The 11,121-nt window shown below is 43.4% G+C and overlaps 1 protein-coding gene across 1 annotated transcript in view; it reads right to left on the bottom strand.

Moving 5' to 3' along the window:
• LOC122540754 (G protein-activated inward rectifier potassium channel 4-like) overlaps positions 1 to 10,912 on the bottom strand; it is a 49,167-nt gene extending 38,255 nt beyond the window's left edge. The window contains exon 1 of the mRNA XM_043676931.1: positions 10,842 to 10,912. The gene's annotated coding sequence lies outside the window, so the exon portion shown is untranslated. The remainder of the gene's footprint in view (positions 1 to 10,841) is intronic.
• Between the last annotated feature and the right edge of the window lie 209 nt (positions 10,913 to 11,121).

Genomic DNA, 11,121 nt, shown 5'->3' with positions numbered 1-11,121 from the left:
CAGTTCCACCCAAATAACTTCCCTGGATGTATTTCTAGAAATATCCTCCCTCAACACTGCTCCCTTATCAAAAACGCCACTTCCTGCTCCTCTCTTTCCTCCCTTTCTATCCTTCCTATAGTATTTGTATCCTGGAGCATTAAGCTGCCAGTCCTGCCCATCCCTGAGCCATGTTTCTGTCATTGCTATGATATCCCAGTCCCATGTTCCTAACCATGCCCTGAGTTCATCTGCCTTCCCGGTTAGGCCTCTTGCATTGAAATAAATGCAGTTTAATTTATTCGTTCTACCTTGTCTCTGCCTGCCCTGACTGTTAAAGAAGCAGTCTAGGTAGAGATTAGGTATGATAAATGCAAAACGTTACTTGTGAGAGTTATGTACCTTGTACCAAGTCAACTAGCGATTTAGGTTAAGGTTAAATCTCTCATGACAAATACTCTCACAAGTGACTCTTACAAGATACAAGAGACATTCTGGAAATAGCTGTAAATTGTGGAATTGCTCAAGAAACACACAATTAGTAGGTAGTACTGAATAAATTGTTGGAACGGTGAGTTGACATGTCCTCAGATCCTTAAAAGAAGTAGCGAGTGATGTTTAATTAATTTTGCAAAATTAAAACCAAAGTCGAGAAAGTTTCCCTTATATTGGAAAATAGCTAATGAAATTCCTTTATTTGAAGAGGGGAGAAGGCAGAAAGCAGAAAATTACAGGCAAGTTAGTTTAACCTCTGTCATAGATAAATGTTAGAAACTATGATTAAAGACGTTATAACAGACACTTTGTTAAGTTCAAGATAATCAGGCAGACCAACACATTTTGGCCAAAGGGAAATCAAGTTTAATTAATTCACTGGAGTCTTTAAAGAAATAACGTGCGCTGTAAATAAAGGGGAGCAAGTGGAATAATATTGGACATAGATTCCAAAAGGCTTTTGATAAGAAGTTTTATTAGGCAAAATAAAAGCTCATGGTTTAGGATAAACATATTTGCATGGATAGCTATTGCTGGATAACAGAAAGCAGAGTATGAAAAATTGGGTCATTTTCAGGCTGGCAGGATGCCAAGAGTGATGTGCCACAGGGGTCTGCCGATGGGCCTCAACTCTTTACAATTCATATAAATGATTTCGATGAAGGGAGTGAGAATATTGTAACTAAATTTGCTGATGATACAAAACTAGATAGGAAAGTGAGTTGTGGAGAGGACATAAGGAGCCTAAGTGGGCAAAGATCTGACAATGAAGTGCAATGTGGGAAAGTTCACTTGGCAGAAAGAACAAAAGAAGAAATCAAATGGTGAAAGGTTGCAGAGATCTGACATAGAGAAATCTGGGTATCCTAGCTCATGAATTGCAGAAGATTAGTTTGCAGGCACAGGAAGTAATCAGGAAAGCTAATACAATGCAATATTTTACTGGGAGGTGAATTGAATGCAAGAGTAACGTGGTTTTGTTTTGGTCATACAGGGCTACATCTTGAGTACTGTGTATAGTATTGGCCACCATACTTAAGAAAGGCTATTGGTGTGTTTGAAACAGATCAGAAAACAATTACTGGACCAATAATGGTCATTACTGGACCAAATGAATGGATTGCCTTACGAGGAAAGGCAAGGCAGGCTAGGCCTATATTCTCAGGAGTTTTAAAGAATCAGAGGTGACTTAATTGAAACGTACATGATCCTGAGGGGATGGGACCAAGTGGATGTGGAAAGGATGCTTCCTCTTGTGGGAGAATCTTTCTCAAGAAACAGTAAATGCAGAATTTTTAAGTAATCTTAAGGCAGAGGCAGGTAAATTCCTGATTAGCAAAAATATGAAAGATTATCGGGGCAAGCAGGAATACAGATTTGAGGTTAAAGTCAGATCACTCATGATCTTATTGAACAACATGTTTGAAGGGCTAAGTGTTCTACTCTTGTTCCTTGTTCGCAAGTTTTAATGTGTTCATATTATTTTAAGTGTTTGTATATTATTTATATTAACTTCCAAAAGGCTTTCAATAAAGTTCCATATGAATGATTATTGCAAAATTAAGGTCAAATGGAATGGGAGGCAGAGACCTCTGTTTTGGGACCTTAAGCTCCCTTATTTGTGAATGACTTCAAGAAATTGAGAGTTGTATAAGTAAACCTGTGGATGACAGGAGATGAGAAGAGAATGTCTGGACTGTAGATGTGAGCAAAGGGAATAAGAGATTTAATGCATCAACTGCAGCCATTGAAATTCAATGTGAGTAAAGACAGACCTATCCAATTTACACCTGAGAAAGATAAATGAGAATATTTTATAAAAGATGAAAACTTGGAACTGAGAAGGAATAGAGGCATTTAGAAGTCCAAATTCTGAACGTACTTAGAGTGTGTTTGGACAAAGAATAATCCAGAGCTCAAGGAATGCTGCCCTTTATCATAAGGAAGTTGGAAATCAACGTGATGGAGGGTATATTACAGACCTCTGGCTAAACACCATTTAAAATATCACATTCAGTTCTGGGCACGGTACCTCCAGAGGGATAGATAACTTTGTAAGGGAATGCCCAATACAGACAAACCAAAATTAAGCAGACTTTTGAAGACTAATTTATGGAGAAATCTTGCAAAAAGATGGTTTGTATTTTACAGATTAAAGAAGATGCAAAGGATTTGACTGAGTTGTTTAAAATGTTAAAGTAATTTGATAAGCTAGGGCTGACAGATTATTTTCGCTGCTAAGGGATGATGAACAAGGGGGTCATAATCTTAAAAACTAAACTGAGTTGTTCAGGAGTGAAAACAAGGAACAATTTCTCACACAACAGATGTGAGCAACTTGGAATGCACTCTCCAAAAATATGATAGGTGTTGTCTGACAGTTGCATTTTCTAATACTGAGGTCACTAGGCTTCTGTAAAGTGAAGATATAAAGGAATATAGAACTAGATAAATGAGTTTAAGGTACAACTTACCCATTATCTAATTGAACAGTAAGGCTCAAAGTGATAAATGGCCTCCTAATTGCTTCTATTGTTGTTCCCATACTATATGACCCTATTAGAAGTTAAATGCTAGGCCTCCAACACTCACTGTAGCACCTCCTTGTAGTTTTCACATTTATCACTGTTCAGGTGAGAATGTGGGTACATTGTGATAAAACCAAGACACACTACATCAGGAAGTCTCATTGGCCTTTGAGTATTGAATATTCAGGACTGGCTTCTCCTTCACTGATGCAAAGTTCACCTCCAAGACAACCTTCTCTGCATAATATTTATTCCAGAATGGCTCTGCAGGTCAATGAGGTACACAGCGTGAGTCAAAAGCTGATTATGCAATCATTGGTCCCATCGTATATCACGAGAGTGTGCAGCAAAGTGACAATTCCCTAAGCAATGCAATATTTCCACACCACTGTCCTGCAGAAAATGCTCATTAATAATGAAGATTACAAGTTTCATTTCTGATGAAGCAAACAGATCTAATTTTAGACTTTACAGGACTTTACATGGCTTTGAGTAAGAGATGTTGCAGTCCAGCCCATGGAGCAGCCTGAGATCACTCAGAAATATTTCTCTGACACTTGCAACCGGCAATAAACTGACACAAATCAAACCCGAAATAGCTGGAATTACTCAACAGGTCTGGCAGAACCTGTGGAGTGTTAGTGTTTCAGGTTAATAACCTTGCAAAAAAAAAAACTATGTTTTGATGATAGGTCATCAAACTGAAACATTAACTCTGTTTCTTTCCCCACACATGCTGGTGCCAGACCTGCGGAGTTTCTCCAGCACCTTCTATATCCATTGCTAAAAATCAATGTCTCTGATCGTGTTCTTGGAATCGTTGAGTGGAGGGGGAGTAGCCCCAAGTCGTGGTCCACATCGGCACCAATGACACAGGTATGAAGAAAGGTAGGGATTTAAGACAGAAATTCAGGGAGCTAGGGTGGAAGCTTAGAGCTAGAACAAGCAGAGTTGTTCTCTCTGGTTTGTTGCCCGTGCCACGTGCTAGTGAAGCGAGGAACAGGGAGAGAGCAGAGCTGAACACATGGCTGCAGGGATGGTAAAGGAGAGAGGGAGGGTTTTGGATTCTTGGATAATTGGAACTCTTTCTGGGGAGGTGGGACCTCTACAAACAGGATGGTCTTCACCTGAACCAGAGGGGTACCAATACCCTTTCAAACAGCTACTGCATGTCCTTGATAAGTATATACCTTACAGGGAGGGAGGGAGTTTTCAAGAGAGGGAGCCATGGTTTACTTAAGAAGTTGAAGCTCTTGTCAAGAGGGAGAAGAAGGCTTATGTGAGGATGAGGCATGAAGGCTCAGTTAGGGGGCTTGGGAGTTATACGTTAGCCAGAAAAGATCTAAAGAGAGGGCTAAGAAGAACCAGGAGGGCACATGAGAAGTTGTTGGCAGAGAGGATCAAGGAAAACCCTAAGGCCTTCTATAGGTACATCAGGAATGAAAGAATAACTAGAGTAAGATTAGGGCCAATCAAAGATAGTAGTGAAATGTTGTGTGTGGAATCTGAGGACATAGGGAAGCGCTTAAATGAATACTTTTTGTCAGTATTCACATTGGAAAGGGCAATGTTAGTGAGAATGCAGAGATACAGGCTCCAAGATTAGATGGGATTGCGGTTGATAATGAGGAGGTTTTAGCGATTTTGGAAGATCTGAAAATAGGTAAGACCCCTGGGCCAGATGGGATTTATCCTCGGATTGTCTGGGAAGCCAGCGAGGAGATTGCAGAGCCTTTAGCTTTGATCTTTATGTCATCATTGCCAACAGGAATAGTACCAGAAGACTGGAGGATACCAAATGTTGTTCCTTTGTTTAAGAAGGAGAGTAGGGACAACCCTGTAATTATAGGCCAGTCAGCCTTACTTCGGTTGTGGGTAAGGTGTTGGAAAAGATTATAAGAGATAGGATTTATCATCATCTGGAAAGGAATAATTTGATTCAGGATCATCAACACGGTTTTGTGAAGGGTTGGTTGTGCCACACTAACCTTATTGGGTTCTTCGAGAAGTTGACGTACATGTGGATGAAAGTAAAGTGGTTAAGTATATGGATTTCAGTAAGGCACTTGATAAGGTTCCACATGGTAGGCTATTGCACAAAATACAGAGTTTTGGGATTGAAGATGATTTAGCAAATTGGATCAGACATTGGCTAACTGAAAGAAGACAGAGGGTGGTGGTTGATGGGAAATGTTTATTCTGGAGCTCACTTACCAGTGATGTGCCACATGGATATGTTTTGGGGCCACTACTGTTTGCCATTTTTATAAACGATCTGGATGTGGACGTAGAAGGATGGTTTAGTAAATTTACGATGACACTAAGGCAGACAATGCTGAAGGATGTTGTGGGTTATAAAGGGACATAGATAAGATGCATAGCTGGGTGGAAAAGTGGTAAATGGAGTTTAATGTGGAAAAGTGTGCGGTAATTCACACTTTTTGAAAGAAATAACAGGAATGCAGAATACTGGGCTATTGGTAAAATTCTTGGCAGTGTAGATGAACAGAGAGATCTTGGTGTCCAGGGTCATAAATCCATGAAAGTTGCCATTTAGGTTGATAGGGTTGTTAAGAAGCATATGGTTTGTTGGCATTTATTGGTAGGGGGATGGAGTTTCGGAGCCACGAGATCATGCTTCAGCTGTACAAGACACTGGTGCGGCCGCACCTGGAGTATTGCATACAGTTCTGGTCAGCACATTATAGGAAGGATGTAGAAGCTTTGGAAAGGGTTCAGAGGAGATTGACTCAGAGTTTGCCTGGTATGGAAGGAAGGTCTTACGAGGAAAGGCTGAGGGAACTGAGGCTGTTTTTGTTGGAGAGAAGAAGGTTGAGAAGTGACTTAATCGAGACGTATAAGATAATCAGAGGGTTAGATAGTGTGGACAGTGAGAGACATTTTCCTCAGAAGGTGAAGGCTAACACAAGGGGACATAGCTTTAAATTGAGGGGTGATAGATTTAGGACAGATACCAGGGGTAGTTTCTTTATTCAGAGAGTCGTAGGGGTATGGGACGGCCTGCCTGCAACAGTAGAAAACTCGCCTACGTTAAGGGCATTTAAATGGGCATTGGATGTACACATGGATAATAATGGAACAGTATAGGTTAGATGGGCATCAGATTAATTCACAGATTGGCGCAAGATTGAGGACTGAAGGCCTGTACTGTGCTGTAATGTTCTATGTTCTATGTTCAACCGCATGCCTCATAATTGACAGCTGCTTCCATGGAAAGATCACTCAACAATTCAATTTAACAACACTAATCCTTTTAAACCAGCCCTGTTTTATCTAAGCAGCATAAATAACACATGATGTTTTCCTATCTTCCTGGTGGTGGAAATTGAATAAAGAAAATAAATAAATAAATAACACATGATCATGGGAATTAGTAGCAATCCTGGCTACAGGCTGTAATATAACTTGGGATGGAAGGTGGAGGGGATGCTGTTCAAAATGGTCAGCTAGTTTCAGGCCTGAGCTTTATGCCCAGACTGGATCAGATTGAGGTCTGATAGAATATGATCTGTGGAAAATGTAGTGTGTTGGTGCAAGGATACTTCCTAAAGCACTGGGATTTACCAAGCCTAATGTCTGGCTGGTGTATACTAAATTGATAGGGATCGATGACGATAATATTTCTGATCACTGACCTGCCATGTTAACTCGACCTGTCTCTTTGCACAGATGCTGCGTTCCCTGCTGACGATTTTCACGATTTCCTGTTTATATTGCAGATTTCCAGGATCTGCAGTATTTTGCTTTCACCCCTAAAATCCATTGAGGAGCATCACATGCCAGAGAAGGGTTGGTGCCATTCCTCTGGTGATCACTGCTCTCAAACCCCAGGTGCAGTCTCTCTTCATTTCCTGCTGATCGCACAGTCAGCTCTGATCTTCCCTCCTGACTATTAGCCTTGACTGGTCGAGGGGTAACACGGAGAGTAATGGGAAGGAACTCAAACCATTAAATACCACTGGATCTTCACACTCCCAGGTTCAGGATTTCTTCAGCTAGTTTTGGCCTCACCGAAAGGAATGAAATAAACAAATATCATAGTGTCACAGTCAAAACTTATTTTTAAGGAACCAGTACTTGAACAAACAGGACTAATGTTTAAGTGGAGGCTAAAGTTCTGTTGATGGTGCTGAAATCAGACGCTGGGATTTTGGCAGATGCTGAGATAATGGGACAGAATTTATCAGGAATGGCCATTAATCAGTTGGCACTAAGTCACCAACAACTGGGGGAGGTGAACAACTTTCACAAACATCTGGTCCAATCAGAGTGCTGACAGCTCAGTGTGTATGCAGGAGATGTACCCAGTCAGAGTCAGTTTGTGTGGAAGCTGTGCAGCGTTTGCGAGAGAGAGAGAGAATGTGTATGTGTGTGTGCACAGAACCCGTACCCCAGTGAGTCAGTGTGCGCAGATGTACCCCAGTGAGAGTGTAGGACACGTACCTCAATGAGAGGCAGTGTGTGAAGAACAAGTATTCCCAATGAAAGACAGTGTGTGCAGGACTTTTACCCCAGTGACAGTCAGTGTGTGTGTGGGAGCTGTACGCCATTGAGAAGAATCTGTGTGTGTTTGTGTGTGTGTGTTTGTGTGTGTGTGAGCCATACTCTAGTGAGAATTCAGTGTATGTGTGGGACCCGTACCCTGGTGAGCAGTATCCCAGTGAGAGCCAGTGTGTGTGGGAGCTGTGCTCTTGTGAAAGTCAGTGCTTGTGGGGCCGTACATCCGCGGGTGTCGATTTCCTTGGAAGAGAATTGAGGAAAAAGCAATCAATTTGCAAATACCATCTGAACTATATTATTAGACTATATGATGTAGAAGCAGAAACAGACCATTCAGCCCGTTGTGTCTGTTCCACCAATGAAATTAGGGCTGATCTAATAATCCTCAACTCCATTTGCCTGCCTTTTTGTCATAACTTGATTCCCTTACTGATTACAAATCTGTCTATGTCATCCTTGAATATACTTAACTCCCAAGCATTGACAGCGCTCCAGGGTAAAGCATTCCACAGACTCACTACCTTCTGAGAGAAGAAGTTCCTCCTTACCTCTGTCTTCTCTGCATCTACTCTGTCAAGTCTGCTAAGAATCTTGTGTTTCAATAAGGTCACCTTTCCATCTTTTAAACTCCAGTCAGTCCAGGTCCAACCTACTCATCTACTCCTCATAAGACTGTCCCTCCATATCCAGAGTCGAGAGTGTGGTGCTGGAAAAGCACAGCAGGTCAGGCAGCATCCAAGGAGCAGGAGAATCAAGGTTTCGGGCATAAGCCCTTCATCAGGAATGATGCTTGTGGTCCTGGGCTGAGAGATAAATGGGAGTGGATGGGGTTGGTGGGGAGGGGGGGTGGTGGAGGTAGCTGGGAAAGCGATAGATGGATGAAAGTGAGGGAGAAGGTGATAGGTCAGAGGGGGGGAAGTGATCGACAGGTCCGGAGGGCGGTGCTGAGCTGGAGGCTTGGGACTGGGAAAATGCAGGGTGAGGGGGAATGAGTAATCTATTAAAATCCACATTTATCCAGACTGGTTGCAGGATCCCAAGGCGGAATATGAGGCATTCTTCCTTCAGGCATCATGTGGTAACAGCTTGGTGGTGGAGGAGGCCCAGGACCTGTATGTCCTTGAACGGAGTGGGAGGGGGAGTTGAAGTGTCAGCCACAGGGCGGTGGGGTTGGTGAGTTCCAGTGTCCCAGAGATATTCTCTGAAACAATCTGCAAGAAGGCACCCTGTCTCCCTGATGTAGGGGAGACCATACCGGGTGCAATGGATGCAGTAGATGACATTGGGAAGAGGTACAGGTAAATTTCTGATGGATGTGGAAGGATCCCTTGGGGCCTTGGACGGAGGTGAGGGGAGTGGTGTGGGCGCAGGTTTTGCATTTCCTGCGGTGGCAGGGAAAGGTGCCAGGAGTGGCGTGTGGGCTGGTGGGGGGCGTGGACCTGACGAGGGAGTTGCAGAGGAAATGGTCTCTCTGGAACGCTGATAGGGGTGGGGACAGAAATATATCTCTGGTGGCAGGGTCCGTTTGGAGGTGGCGAAAGTGGCGGAGGATGATGTGATGTATGCAGAGGTCATCTGCTGCCACTTCTGTCATCTCCAAGCAGACCCCGCCACCACAGATGTATTTCCCTCCCCTCCCCTATCAGCATTATGGAGAGACCATTCCATCCTCAACTCCCCTGTCAGGTGCACGTTCCCTACCAGCCCACACCCCACTCCTGGCACCTTTCCCTGCCACCGCAGGAAATGCAAAACCTGTGCCCACACCACTCCCCTCACTTCTATCCAAGGCCCCAAAGGATCCTTCCACATCCATCAGAAATTTACATGTACCTCTATCAGTGTCATCTACTGCATTTGTTGCACCCGGTGTGGTCTCCTCTACATCAGGGAGACAGGGTGCCTTCTTGCAGACCATTTCAGAGAATATCTCTGGGACACCGGAACCCACCAACCCCACCGCCCCATGACTGAACACTTCAACTCTCCCTCCCGCTCCGTCAAGGACACGCAGGTCCTGGGCCTCCACCACCACCAAACCATTACTATCCAACGCTTGGAGGAAGAACGCCTCATACTCCGCCTTGGGACCCTGTAACCACACGGGATAAACATGGATTTCAACAGCTTCCTCATTTCCCCTCCCCCCACATTACCCCAGTCCCAAGCCTCCAACTCTGCATCACCCGTTGGACCTGTCCATCACTGCCCCCTCTGACCTTCACCCTCACCTTCATCCACCTATTGCTTTCTCAGCTACCTCACCCCTCAACCCAATTCAACTCAACCCTCTCACCCCTCCCCATTTATCTCTCAGCCCCGACCCCAAGCCTCATTCCTGATGAAGAGCTTATGCCCAAAGTGTTGATTCTCCTGTTCCTCAGATGCTGCCTGACCTGTTGTGCTTTCCCAGCAACACATTTTCAGTTCTGATCTCCAGCATCTGCAGTCCTCACTTTCTCCTCCAAATCCAGAATCAACCAAGTGAACCCTCTCTGGGCTTCTCTCATGCCAATATATCTTCTGTTAGAAAAAGGGCCCAAAATTGTTCACAGTATTCCAGCTGTGGTCTGACTAGTGCCTTGTAATCTTAGGAAGATGTCCCTATTTTATTCTCCATTCCCTTTGTAATATACGCCAACATTAAATTTGACTTCTCTATTAACTTTTTGTGATTTGTGCACAAACACTCCCAAGTCCCTTTGTGCTGTAGCTTTCTGAAGTCTAACACAATGTTATTAAGAAGATTGTACACAATTGTACAATATTATTCCAGTTGATGAGTTCAGAGTTTTATCTGAGGAGCATTTCGCGTTGAAGGTGATCTTGCAGCCCATATTGCTGCTGATGACCTTTCTGAAATAACTTGCCTATTAATCCCCTTTTGTGTACTTCCCCGTGGTCTGTAAATGTCTTTTTAAATACCCATTCACTTTCCTAGTCAAAGTTGTGGCTTAATTTGCATCTATCCTTCCCAGTGAGAACACTACAAGAACATTTCTAAAAATGTTTTCCAATTGGCGTCCTCTTTAAACCATCCTCCCTGTCCCTGAAAGGGATTTCCCTCCATTTATTCTTAATCACAGTATAAAAGGATTTAAATTTACAGAGAATAAAATAAATAGAGAACGGTGAAAAGCAGAAACAAATAATAATGATTTCTTTTCCTTTGTATTTTAAGTATTTGAAATGTCTTGAGAACACTGCACCAGATCAGGACAGAGTGAACCCCTGGGTCTCACTAGAGCCTGACAGACCCTGAGGCAGCACCACTTTCTCTGAAGATCTGTCTGTAACAAGGAATGATCCAGTCCTCACCTGTGGACACTGAACCATCCAGCAAGAGATCCTAGGGAATGGGAAAGCAGCAGAATGTGAAACCCTCTCTCCCAGCTCATCGATCCGGACTTGCACCAGGTCTGCTCCGGATCCAGCCATTGTTGGCTTCAGAGGAAAGTGTAAGTGTCACTCGCTAATCCGAACTAATTCCAGATCGAGAGAGACCCTCAAAACCCACTGCAGGGGCATTGCAACTGCAGCCTGTAATCATTAGGGAAAGATTCCCCTCACTCCTGTACTACAGTTTCACTATCACGGT

Source organism: Chiloscyllium plagiosum, chromosome 35 (genome assembly GCF_004010195.1).
Source record: "Chiloscyllium plagiosum isolate BGI_BamShark_2017 chromosome 35, ASM401019v2, whole genome shotgun sequence".
Classification (NCBI taxonomy): domain Eukaryota; kingdom Metazoa; phylum Chordata; class Chondrichthyes; order Orectolobiformes; family Hemiscylliidae; genus Chiloscyllium; species Chiloscyllium plagiosum.
The sequence above is the reverse complement of the archived record's forward strand: the minus strand, read 5'-3'. Positions and strand labels throughout refer to the sequence as shown.